The 11,445-nt window shown below is 38.2% G+C and overlaps 1 protein-coding gene across 1 annotated transcript in view; it reads left to right on the top strand.

Moving 5' to 3' along the window:
• Positions 1–62: 62 nt before the first annotated feature.
• The window catches only part of CNST (consortin, connexin sorting protein), an 84,746-nt gene continuing 73,363 nt past the window's right edge, over positions 63–11,445 (top strand). The window contains exon 1 of the mRNA XM_068986491.1: positions 63–131. The gene's annotated coding sequence lies outside the window, so the exon portion shown is untranslated. The remainder of the gene's footprint in view (positions 132–11,445) is intronic.

Raw genomic sequence — 11,445 nt, 5'->3', positions numbered from 1 at the left:
TGTCTCCTCCACCCGACCGGCGGGAGACCTGAGCAACCTCTGTGACAGCTCGTCGGCCGCCATGTCAGCGAGCGGGGCTGGAAACAGATCCGGCGCCCGGCGGTAGCCCTCCTTGCGTCTTCTGTTCCCAGGTAAGGAGAGGAAGAGCGAGATGGAAGAGACCGGCCGGCTGGCGGCCGAGGGGAAAGCCTTTGGGATCCCCCTCGTTCCTTCCCCGGCGCTGTCCTCCTCTGGAAGCGTCGCCTCTGCCCCCCGGGTGCGGTGGAGCCCCGTTCCCTCACCTCCGCCCCTTGTCCGCTCCCCTGTTTTCCTCTTTTTCTCTCGCCGCCGTGGCCTCTCCCTGCGCCGCGCGCCCATTTCTCCCTCCCTAGGGCACTCGCGCCGGAGGTCCTCCGTCGCCCGGCTGCCCGCGGAGCCTGCGGCTTCCTCTGCGCTTCTGTTCCTTTTCATTCTGTTGCCCAGTCTCCCCACCTCTGCGGGTGATTTGTATTTTCCTTCATACCTGTCCCCCCCCTCGCCTCACCACTTAGGCTGTCAAGAAGCACCTAGTGCCTCCCTTCCATTCCTCTCTCTGGGCCAATATTTACCTTTGTTTTTATTTTTATTTGCGTGTTGTTAAAGGTGTAAAGTTAAGATTTTAAAAAGAAAAATGTAAAAGCTTAGCATTTCTTCCTAAGCTTGGAAACATTAAGGTCTTAGAATGCTTATGTTGTTGCTTTTGTAAACTTGGTCCAACACATCTTACTGTGGAATGCAATTTAAAAGAGAGATTCCAAAGACTCTAAAAATAGGATGCCCTAATGGAAAATTTGGCAGTCTTTTTAAGCTCTTAGGCAGTGTTAGAAGCCTCAATTCTCTGAGAGTGATTTCAGTGTTTAAGGATTATACTCAAGAGCTTTACCAGCATCACTCATTTTACCAAGGCAGGAAGCTGCAGGCATTCAACTTCCTATTTTAAAATATGCACCATCCTTTCTGCATACTTTACTGGCCGCGTAATTGACCTTGGCATTTTAAATGCACAAGGAAAAGGTTTCTAAGGAATGTATCACTTAGCAAATAGAAGTCTGAGGGTTTACTCAGCTGGTGAATATCAAATGGAGAAGGAATTGATGGCCAACTGTGATCTTTTTCCGATTATAAATTTGTTAGGACAGCATAGAAAGTATCTTCTCAACTCTTGTGGAGCCCTGGGGACCCTTTGGTCTTAATTTTTAAAAATTCCTTTTTAAAATGCGATTTTGCCATTGACAGTTCTCTAGAAGTTATCATTCTTGCACCCTCTGAATACCTGAGTGAACAGACCTGCCCCCCCCCATCCTTTTACTGAGCTGTCCCCTCTCTCCTTATAAAAATATTTTTGTAGATTTAGAAATACACAAGCTCTGGAGGTCTAAATGTTGTTAAAATCAAAGCTGAAAGATGTGTTACAGTAAAAGAAGAAATAGTTCACTCACAGTGAATGGTTCAATTTCTCACTTTTAAAATATGCTTTTAAAAATTGTGATAAAAATACTTATCTTAAAATTTGGTTTCTTCATAATATTCAGCCCTAGAGAAATTGATGTCACTTTAAATTTTGCTTTTGAGTCGTGTTATTCTCTTCTGATTTTGGAAAAGAGTATTAGGTTATGAAAAGTATCTCCCCTTTTATAGTGTTAATAGTGGTTTGTTTGAGGTTGTAGGTGCTTAAACAACACAAGAGACAGAATATTGCATATTTTATTTTTCTGAGATCCCAGTTGCTAGAAATGAAAGAAATGTCCGTTTTACTTTAAAGATGAACCTTATAATCAGCATTTAAACCTACTTTATTAGAAAAACCTTGGTTGTTTATTCCCCATCTTATTTTCTTAAGAAGTATAGTTTTTGTATCTGGTACTATTTTTGCCTTTTTGAAAATATCTCTTTGGTGTCAGGCAAAATGATTCTACTGACTATTTTAAAGTTTTTTCTATTATTATCTCAATTTAACTGATAAAGAAGCCAAAATGCTTCTTTTCTTTTGACTTCTATGTTACCGTTGTGATTGGGAAATGCCAGGTGGTAAAAGTTTGTTGTCAGAATTAAGGCTGTGAGTCTACAGTAGTACTGTCCAATAGAAATACAAAGCATTAGTACACGAGCAATTTTAAGTTTTTTAGTCACATTACCAAAGTAAAAAAGAAATAGGATTAATTTCAACCTGTTTTATTTAATCCTGTATGTATCATTTCAACAAGTGATCTGTTTTAAAAGTTAACAATGAGATATTTTACATTCTTTCATACTGAGTCTGTGAAATTTCATGTGTATTTTACATTTACAGTACATTTGAATTCTGACTAGTTACTGGTCTTAGTTTGTGGCTAAGACCTTATCGGCTAGCATATTATCTATAGGATTTCTGTGTGATTCTTAAGACGTTTTCTTATCCTAAGAGTCTGGGGTAAATTCTAAAAATCCTTTTCCTAAAGTGCTAGGATGTTCAAACTGAGATGATTCTAAGCAGGATGAAAGTCCTGGAGGGTCTCTTCCTCTTAGTGTTGACTGTGTTAATACTGAGGAAGATAAACAGGTTGCCCTGTGCTTGTTTAGTGAGGGTCATAAGATGTATAGAGTGCTCAGTCATTTCCTGGGGTGTCATTGTTACAGTTATTTACATCTGCATGTCAACAATGTGTCAAGGAACTGTGTGAGTCTTTGTCTACTAAGTCTGTTGGCATTACGCAGGGAGAACCTGAAGACATACCAGAAGTTTGACCTTTATGGTGAACAGGTAGAATATCTGCTGTTGGAGACTTGCTCTGAAGCAGTTTCAGGTATGGCTAAGAGTTTTGTTTATGTGCTTCTCTTCATGATGGTGTTATCAAAGGAAAGATAAAATCTTTTTAGCAAAAATTAGGAAGGAAGAGGGTATGTTTTTTGACTCCCAAACACTGGAAGTAGTAGCAAAACACAAATGTGTATGGTGGTTTGGGTAAACTATAAAAGAAATACGGCAGTTTTTACAGAATGCTACTGACATATTGACTAGGAATGTGTTTTAACTTGTTTTTGCAACAGAGATGGTGATTTACATGGAACGCCTCTTGTTCAGAGCTGTTAGGACTGAAAGATAGCCCTGTTGGAAGGGTAACTGCAGCTCACAGACTTCTGTGGGTTACTATGACCCTTCATGGTTCTTATCTTGATGTCTGTATTCTGTTAAACTTTCCTAAATACTATTTTAGCTGCACGGTTTTACATTTACACTTAATGTCAAAATGTTCTTCAAGGATTAATTAGTATTCATTGTAATTTAATGTGAGAAACTTGCCTCCTCCACAACTTTTATGGTATAAATAAATCTTAAATTACTTGATCTGTAAACAGATTCCTTCTGTAAAAGCTAGTCAGTATAGACCTAGCACAGTGTTGGCAGTGTGTGCAGTATTAAAGGATCAAGGACAGATTTGGGCAAGGGCTAGTTACTGGTTGTTGCTTGTTTCATGAGAGGTGCATGCATGTTATGTAGGAAAATGTAGCATTTTCAATTGTTTTTAAATATAGGTGGCTATCCATTGCTACCATTTTAGTTGGATAAGAGAGGAAATACACTGTTTTGTTCCTACAAATTAGCCTTAGCTAATTTTTCTTTAGTTAGTTAAGAAGGTGTAATTGATAGTCTGGCAATTTGCATTTTTTTTTTTCCAGTTTCGTTTATTTTTGGCTGTGCTGGGTCTTCGTTGCTTTTCTCTAGATGTGGCAAGCTGGGGCTGCTCTCTAGTTGTGGTGCATGGGCTTAATTGCCCCACGGCATGTGATATCTTCCTGGATCAGGGATTGAACCTGTATCCCCTGCATTGGTAGGCAGATTCTTAACCACTGGACCACCAGTGAAGTCCTGTAAGTTTTTTAAAAACCTCAATTTAAGTGGCCTCTACGAGGATTATATTTTTATTGAGAAGTTCTACATTCATATCTCATTCATGAGAAGTCATACATTCAATAATCTATGTCTCAGTGCTCTTATGAATGTGTTCTTTTGTTTAGGGCCTTGAAGATTCTTGTGACTATAGGCTTCTCTTTATTTATGGATCATTCCTTTGGGGGGAAATTATATTTCCTTTTAACCAAGGGATACTTTTTAAAAATGCATTTGAAATAACTATTTTGTAATATTCTTTAATAAAAAGTAAAAAAAAAATCATATCTGAACAATTTTCAAAAAAAAATACATCATTAAAAAGTTCTGAATCTTATAACAGCTTGAGATTTCTTAAATTGTTTTAGTCACAGTTTTCAGATTCTGCTCTTTACCATATTTGGAGATGGAAACTTTTTGCCTTTATATGACTTCCTCCCTGCCATCTCTTAGGGCTCCCCCACCCCCGCCCGCTGACCCCCACCCCCGTTCATCATCATTAGCCATGTGGAGAGGAAAGGTAGTGTGTGTTTGTCAAAATACAGCTCAAGATTATTTTTCCCTTTGACTGTAGGACAAATTTTTTGAAAGTGACAGATTTAGTCATTTTTATTAACATTGGAGCATTTGATATTTTAATTGACTGTACATAAGAGATTTTAAGGATTTCCTTGGTAGCTCAGATGGTAAAGAGTCTCCCTGCAGTGCAGGAGATCTGAGTTCTATCCCTGGGTTGGGAAGATCCCCTGGAGAAGGAAATGACAACCCACTCAGTATTCTTGCCTAGAAATTCCCATGGAGAGAGGAGGTTAGCAGTCTAGTCGATGGAGTCGCAAAGAGTCGGACAAGACTGGGCAACTTCACAAGAGATTTTAGGAATTAACAATATCTTGTGATTCAGTTCAGTTGCTCAGTCGTGTCTGACTCTTTGCGACCCCATGGACTGCAGCACACTAGGCTTCCCTGTCCATCCCCAACTCCCAGAGCTTGTTCAAACTCATGTACATTGAGTCAGTAATGCCATCCAACCATCTAATCCTCTGTCATCCCCTTCTCCTCCTGTCCTCCGTCTTTTTCAGCATCAGGGTCTTTTCCAAGGAGTCAGTTCTTTGCATGAGGTGGCCAAAGTATTGGAGTTTCAGCTTTGCATCAGTCCTTCCAATGAATATTCAGGACTGATTGCCTTTGGGATGGACTGGTTTGATCTCCTAGCAGTCTAAGGGACTCTCAAGAGACTTCTCCAACACATAGTTCAAAAGCATCTATTCTTTGCTGCTCAGCTTTTTTTATAGTCCAACTCTCACATCCATACATGACTACTAGAAAAACCATAGCTTTGACTAGATGGACTTTTGTTGGCTAACTAATGTCTCTGCTTTTTAATATGCTATTTAGGTTGGTCATAACTTTTCTTCCAAGGAGCAAGTGTCATTTAATTTCATGGCTGCAGTCACCATCTGCAGTGATTTGGGAGCCCAAAAAGATACAGTCTGTCACTGTTTCCCCATCTATTTGCCATGAAGTGATGGAACCAGATGCCATGATCTTAGTTTTCTGAATGTTGAAACCTCATCAAGAGGCTCTTTAGTTCTTCACTTCCTTCCATAAGGGTGTGTCATCTGCATATCTGAGAGTGATATCTGTCCTGGCAATCTTGATTCCAGCTTGTGCTTCATCCAGGCCAGCATTTTGCATGATGTACTCTGTGTCTAAGTTAAATAATCAGAGTGACAATATACAGCCTTGACGTACTCCTTTCCAGATTTGGGACCAGTCTGTTGTTGCATGTCTAGTTTTAACTGTTACTTCTTGACCTGCATACAGATTTCTCAGGAGGCAAGTGAGGTGGTCTGGTATTCCCATCTCTTGAAGAATTTCCTGTTTGTTGTGATCCACACAGTCAAATGCTTTGGCATAGTTAGTAAAGCAGAAGTGGTTATTTTTCTGGAACTCTCTTACTTTCTTGTAATCGCCATTCGTATTAAATCCTCTTATGAAAACACTGATTTTTTTTAGGAAAACTACTACCTGAATAAATAATTACATTTTTTCTATGTTTGCTGCATCTTGAAAACCCAGTGAATTGGGTGGCTGTGGTTTTGTAATTTGAATGAAGGCAAACAACCATTTTGAAGAGCCTTTTATGTTATAGATTTTCAGGTAAATAGTTTCCTTAAAATATGTGAACTTTATAATAACAGAAGGAATGCTGTTGTTCCTGGATATTGGAGAGCATACCAGTTGTATTTTTAATTTATGCATGCATTGTTTTTCTTGTTCACTGTTTCTCTCTTCTGCAGGTATTAACAGTGTACAGATAAATCTTAAAAGTGATTATTAAATGAACTGAAACATTTTCCTTTAAGATTTTTCAGCAAGGACTTATTTTTGTGAACTTGCATTCTATTTATTGAATCCTCATGGAGTTTTTTTTCCCCGTTTATGAAGCACCAAAGATTAGATTTTTCTTTTTTCTACTGTGGGCATGAAAAGGTTTTCTTAAGTCAGGTCTCAGAAGGATTTATAGCAGGTAACAGAGTTGATTTCCTCCCTCATGTTCAACCCAAATTAAAAGAGGAATGGAATTTTGTAGAAACTCTGCTGATTAGAAAACTGCAAAGTTTAGTTTCCTGAGGAAAAGACTTTATATCCATTTGTGACTTCTTAATCTAAAATCAGTCATTAGGCTTTATTTTCTTCAACAGTTGACAAAGTATTCACTAGGTTCCTTTTGCTTCAGTAGCTAAAAAAAAAAATTGTTCTGGAGTTCTTTGTCATTCCAAGTAGAGTTTATACCTATAGCATTGCATCAGCACTGTGAAGAGCCAAAATGAGAAGCAAGGTCATGTGACTTCTTTGATCATATAATTAAATGTTTTGTAAGATGCAATGGTTTGTCTTATTAGTCTTACAGTTGAACTCTAGTTTAAAACTGACCTAATAGGTCTTATGTCAACCAAAGTTCATATTTTTGCTAGCCAGAGAAAGATTTCAAATTAACCTAAAGTAAACTATTTAATTCAGGAGATTTTTTTTTTTGTTATATCATTTACCCTCTTGATTAATTATAATTTTGTGTATTTTGATGCCTGCAGCCTTTTTGTCCTCTTTCAGCTGCTTACCTGGGGAAAACCTAGGGATTCCCTAGTAAATCATGACAGGTCTTTGATGCTTGAAAATATGGCTTACCTTCCCTGACAGCCTCCAAGAGTAAATGTGTGTGTGCAGAAACTTATGAGCAAAAATTCTGCTTCAGAAACACTTACCTATGGTGATGAAACAGATGTTCTACAACTGTCTTAAAATGACAGTTGCCATGTACTTGTATAAAATTTTGCATAAAACTGTATATTTTGCTGGAGAGTTTTCATTTTGTTCCAGTGCTTCGGAGTGTGTAAAAAAATATCCAGAATAAATATCTCCTCTAGTTTATTTTGCCTAACTTCCCCATTTGATTTTTTTCCTGTTGTCTTCCATGTAAAGTTCAAAAGTCAGAATAGGTCATGGTTTAGTAAAACGTTGGCGGTGGGGATGGGAGTGGGTAGGTGGTAGGAATACAACAAATTTTACTCCTTTCTTTTTTCCTCTCTTTCTTCTCTATTACAGAAGTGATTGTGCTCCGGTGGGGGTGGGGGGGGCGGGGGCGGAGAGGGCAGAGGGAAGGAAGCTAAATTTTAATTTAAGGAAAACATGGTTTTTCAAAAATTAGTGTTTTTTCCTATAATGAACGTTGAACAGAAGCTTTAATTTAGCAGTCAGAATCCATTGATCTCTCTTGTCCTACCTCTGATGCCTGGTAGACTTGCCAGGAAGAATCTTTGAGTGCAAGCGATAGCAGTATGGCTTGGGAAATGAGTTCTTGGGGCAAGAAATAGTGAGTGACTTTATTCAGAAAGCCAACAACTGAAGAGGTGATGGACTAGTGTCCCAAAGAACCATTCCTCCAGTTAGAGGTCAGGCTTCTTTTTACCGAAAGGAGTGTGCCTGTAGTTGGTTGCTGGGAACTTCTCGGTGCGGAAATCCTTTGCTCTTGCAGTTTTCCAGGTAGCCAGTCACAGTGTTCCTATAAACCGCCAGCCAGACAGATGTTATTTTTTATCCCTATGTGAACAGAAAAGTGTTTTACCTTTAGAGATCAGAGTCTTGGGATTAGGCTCTCCTGTATGTTTTAGGCTATTGGCAACATTCTAAACTTCTGGCAAAAAACAATAGATTACAAAGAGTTAAAGGAGAAGAAATAGATCCAATAAGATGTCAGATTTGTTCTTCCCTATCACACCGGGAAACGTTGCACTAATATGAGACAGTGCTAGAAATATATGCACATGTATTTTTCATTCATTATGTATATAATTCATTTATTTATTTGGCTGTGCCCTGCAGCCTGTGGGATCTTAGTTCCCCAGTCAAGGACTGAACCTGGGCCCTCAGTAGTTAAACCACTCAGGCCTAACTAACTAGTGGACTGCCAAGGAATTCCTGCTAGAATAAATTTAATAGTGTCTCTTTTGTCATATGTGTTTCCTTTAGGGGATATTCTCCACTGAAATAAAATATCTTGGGGAAAAATCATATTCTATCAGCAGTCTTTCAAAGCATTCCAAGTTATCTTCCTCTGAAACAGGTTTTTTTTCCGTACTGGTTGGTTTTTTTTTTTATTATTTTCTAAGAATTTCTTACCTAGAATAACCTGCCTTACTCTGGAATTTTTTTTCCCCCAAACCTGCATCATTATATTTCTCTTGAATGGCTGATGGTGAGAAGGCATGTTCACTTTTACACCTATCTCCATTCTTGCCTTCCTATTAACTTTTGGTAGGCTGCAGATATAAATTAGCATGTCACCGTTGTGTCCCATCACAGTAAGAACTAATACCATTAATGTTTACTTAGATATTTTATTATAGGAGAGGAAAACAGTATCTACCTATTTGACATGGATACAATATAATCTCTGGAAACAGTCAGAGTTTTTTAACCTTGGGTCCAAGAACAGGCTTCAAGGGGTCTGTGCGCCACCTGAAATAACTCTCGTAACTTAATGGTAGTATATGTGCATTTTTCTTTTTTTTTAATGTGTAGTTTTCTGAGGAGACATTTCTTAGCTTTTGTCAGATTCTTCAAAGGGTCCAAGACCCTGAAGAGGATAAGATTCACAGAATTAATTTGAGCTTAGTTATAAATTGCTAATCCTTATAAGCAGCTATAGTTTTATAAACATTCCTATATGTAAACTCAGAATCAGGATAAAGGAAAGCTGCATTTTATGAGGCTCCCCTACCCAGTGAGAGGAATGCATTCACAGATAGGTTGATTATATATACGCATGCTCCTGATGAAGTAGAAAAACGTAAGAAACTGGGTACAATTAGAAAGATTACCCTTGAACAGCAGATAGAAACATTGTACTACTGAGATAAGAAGGGGAAATAACTGATTACCAACTGACATCTGGTAACTTCTGTTTACCTGTGGCCCAGTTGAGACTGCTTTGCTAGGAATAGGAAGAGGACTGGAGGGCAGTGATGAAGGTTAGTGTCTCTTTGGGAATGTGGTTCTGGGGCTAATTGGGTAAGGATGTCTGGCCAGCGTTGAGGCTGCACCTGATGTTGGAAGGATACTGCTTTTATAGTTTCCAGTCTGCATAGTTATGATTTTCTTTAGCAGCCTGGGTATAAGAGCAGAGAAGATGGTCAGGTTGATCAGGCCTGGGGTTTATAGGGTGGGTGCAGTAGACATATAAGATAACAAAGGAAGTAGCTAGAGATGATACATAAATTCAGTGCTTGAAAAGAAAGAATGCCAGGAGTCTGACTAATGTTTAAAAAAAAAAATGCAGGAGTCTGGAGTTTTCAGTTTGTTTTTTAATAATTTAATTTTGTTCTTTTTTTCTTTTCTCTTTGTCCATGATGCATTACTTGGCGGAATCTCAGTTCTCCAAGTAGGAACTGAACCCAGGCCTTGGCAGTGAAAGCCGAGAATCCTAACCACTTGGCCACAAAGGAACCCCTGAGTCTGGAGTTCTTGATGTGGTTGAACTGGGTGATGGTAGTGAGGTAATGACAGTAAAGACTGAGAGTTAGAAAGAATAGGAATTTAGAACCAGACCATGGGATATTGGTAGTTGGAGATATGGAGACTCATCTGAGATGAATACAGTGTTTTGATGCACAGTAAAATCTAAGACTAGGGTGACAGTTGCTAAATTGACCAGACAATAACGTCATTATAAATTTTTGAGGCATAAAGAAACATGCATTCCATAAGTCTGTTAAGTCACTGTTTTTCCTGTATAGAACACAAAGATAGTATATTCTTTTTTAAAAATTTTATTAGTATTTTTAAATTAATTAATTTTTATTGGAGTATCATTGCTTTTCAAAGGTAGTGTTTTCTGAACAGTAATCTGCCTCTGGCTTATGAGAGAAAACCTTAATTAAAAGTAAACATCAGCCTAAACTCATTTTGAAATTTCATAACTTCTGAAATGATAGAATTAATAAATTTTTACCTTTTGTTCAAAAGGGGACTAGAGAGCTCCTAGCTCAGGTTTATAATTTTAAAATACTGTTAAAATGGTTTTGTTCTTTATCCTAGTTGAATTGATAGGTTGATTTTAATTTACTGATATCCATTTGAACCTGCACATTAAAATGTCCATATACGGTTTGGTGAATAGTTTTGAAATATGGTAGCTTGTCAATGACCTTGAACCTAGCATTAGTTCCTGTTAGTTCATTGGCTAATGTTTGAGCTGGGTGTTCTTTGGAAGGACTGATGTTGAAGCTGAAACTCCAATACTATGGCCACCTGATGCGAAGAGCTGACTCATTGGAAAAGACCCTGATGCTGGTAAAGATTGAGGGCAGGAGGAGAAGGGGATGACAGAGGATGAGATGGTTGGATGGCATCACTGACTCGATGAACATGGGTTTGGGTGGACTCCGGGAGTTGGTGATGGACAGAGAGGCCTGGTGTGCTGCTGTTCATGGCATTGCAAAGAGTCAGACACAACTAAGTGACTGGACTGAACTGAGCCCATCGGTGATCAGCATTATACTAAGTACTGTGTGAAATGCAGTAAAAATGAGCCCTTTCATCAAAACATTTGATGAAAAATGCAAGTCTCAAATATATACAGGTAATTTTTTAAGAAAAGGAAGGAAATTTACATGAAAACCGTTTTTGGTTTTGTCTAACTTATAGTTAATTTACTAAATATTTTGTAGAATTTATTTCCTCATTTTTCCAGAATTTTAAATGCAACATTTTTGACCTACGGTTTGGTAAACATAATAGGGAAAAGTTATGTAACAGTTTAGATGAATTCATTTCTAAGATCTGTAGTGTTCCACCATAGAGGTTTCTACTTTGTGCCCTTGAGAACTGGCTTTGTAGGAACTCCTGTTTCTGTAGGTTATATATCCAGTGATTATATGCTGCTCTAAAATAGGGTCTTAAGGCAATGAGAGTCCTTTGAGATAGTGGATAAAAGCATTTCCAAAAGAAAAAACACACACACACACATTTATTACATGATATAATGCATGTTAAAGTGA

The sequence above is a fragment of the Capricornis sumatraensis genome, chromosome 14 (genome assembly GCF_032405125.1).
Source record: "Capricornis sumatraensis isolate serow.1 chromosome 14, serow.2, whole genome shotgun sequence".
NCBI classification, from domain to species: Eukaryota; Metazoa; Chordata; class Mammalia; order Artiodactyla; family Bovidae; genus Capricornis; species Capricornis sumatraensis.
Note: the sequence above shows the minus strand (reverse complement) of the source record. Positions and strands in the feature narration are given on the sequence as shown.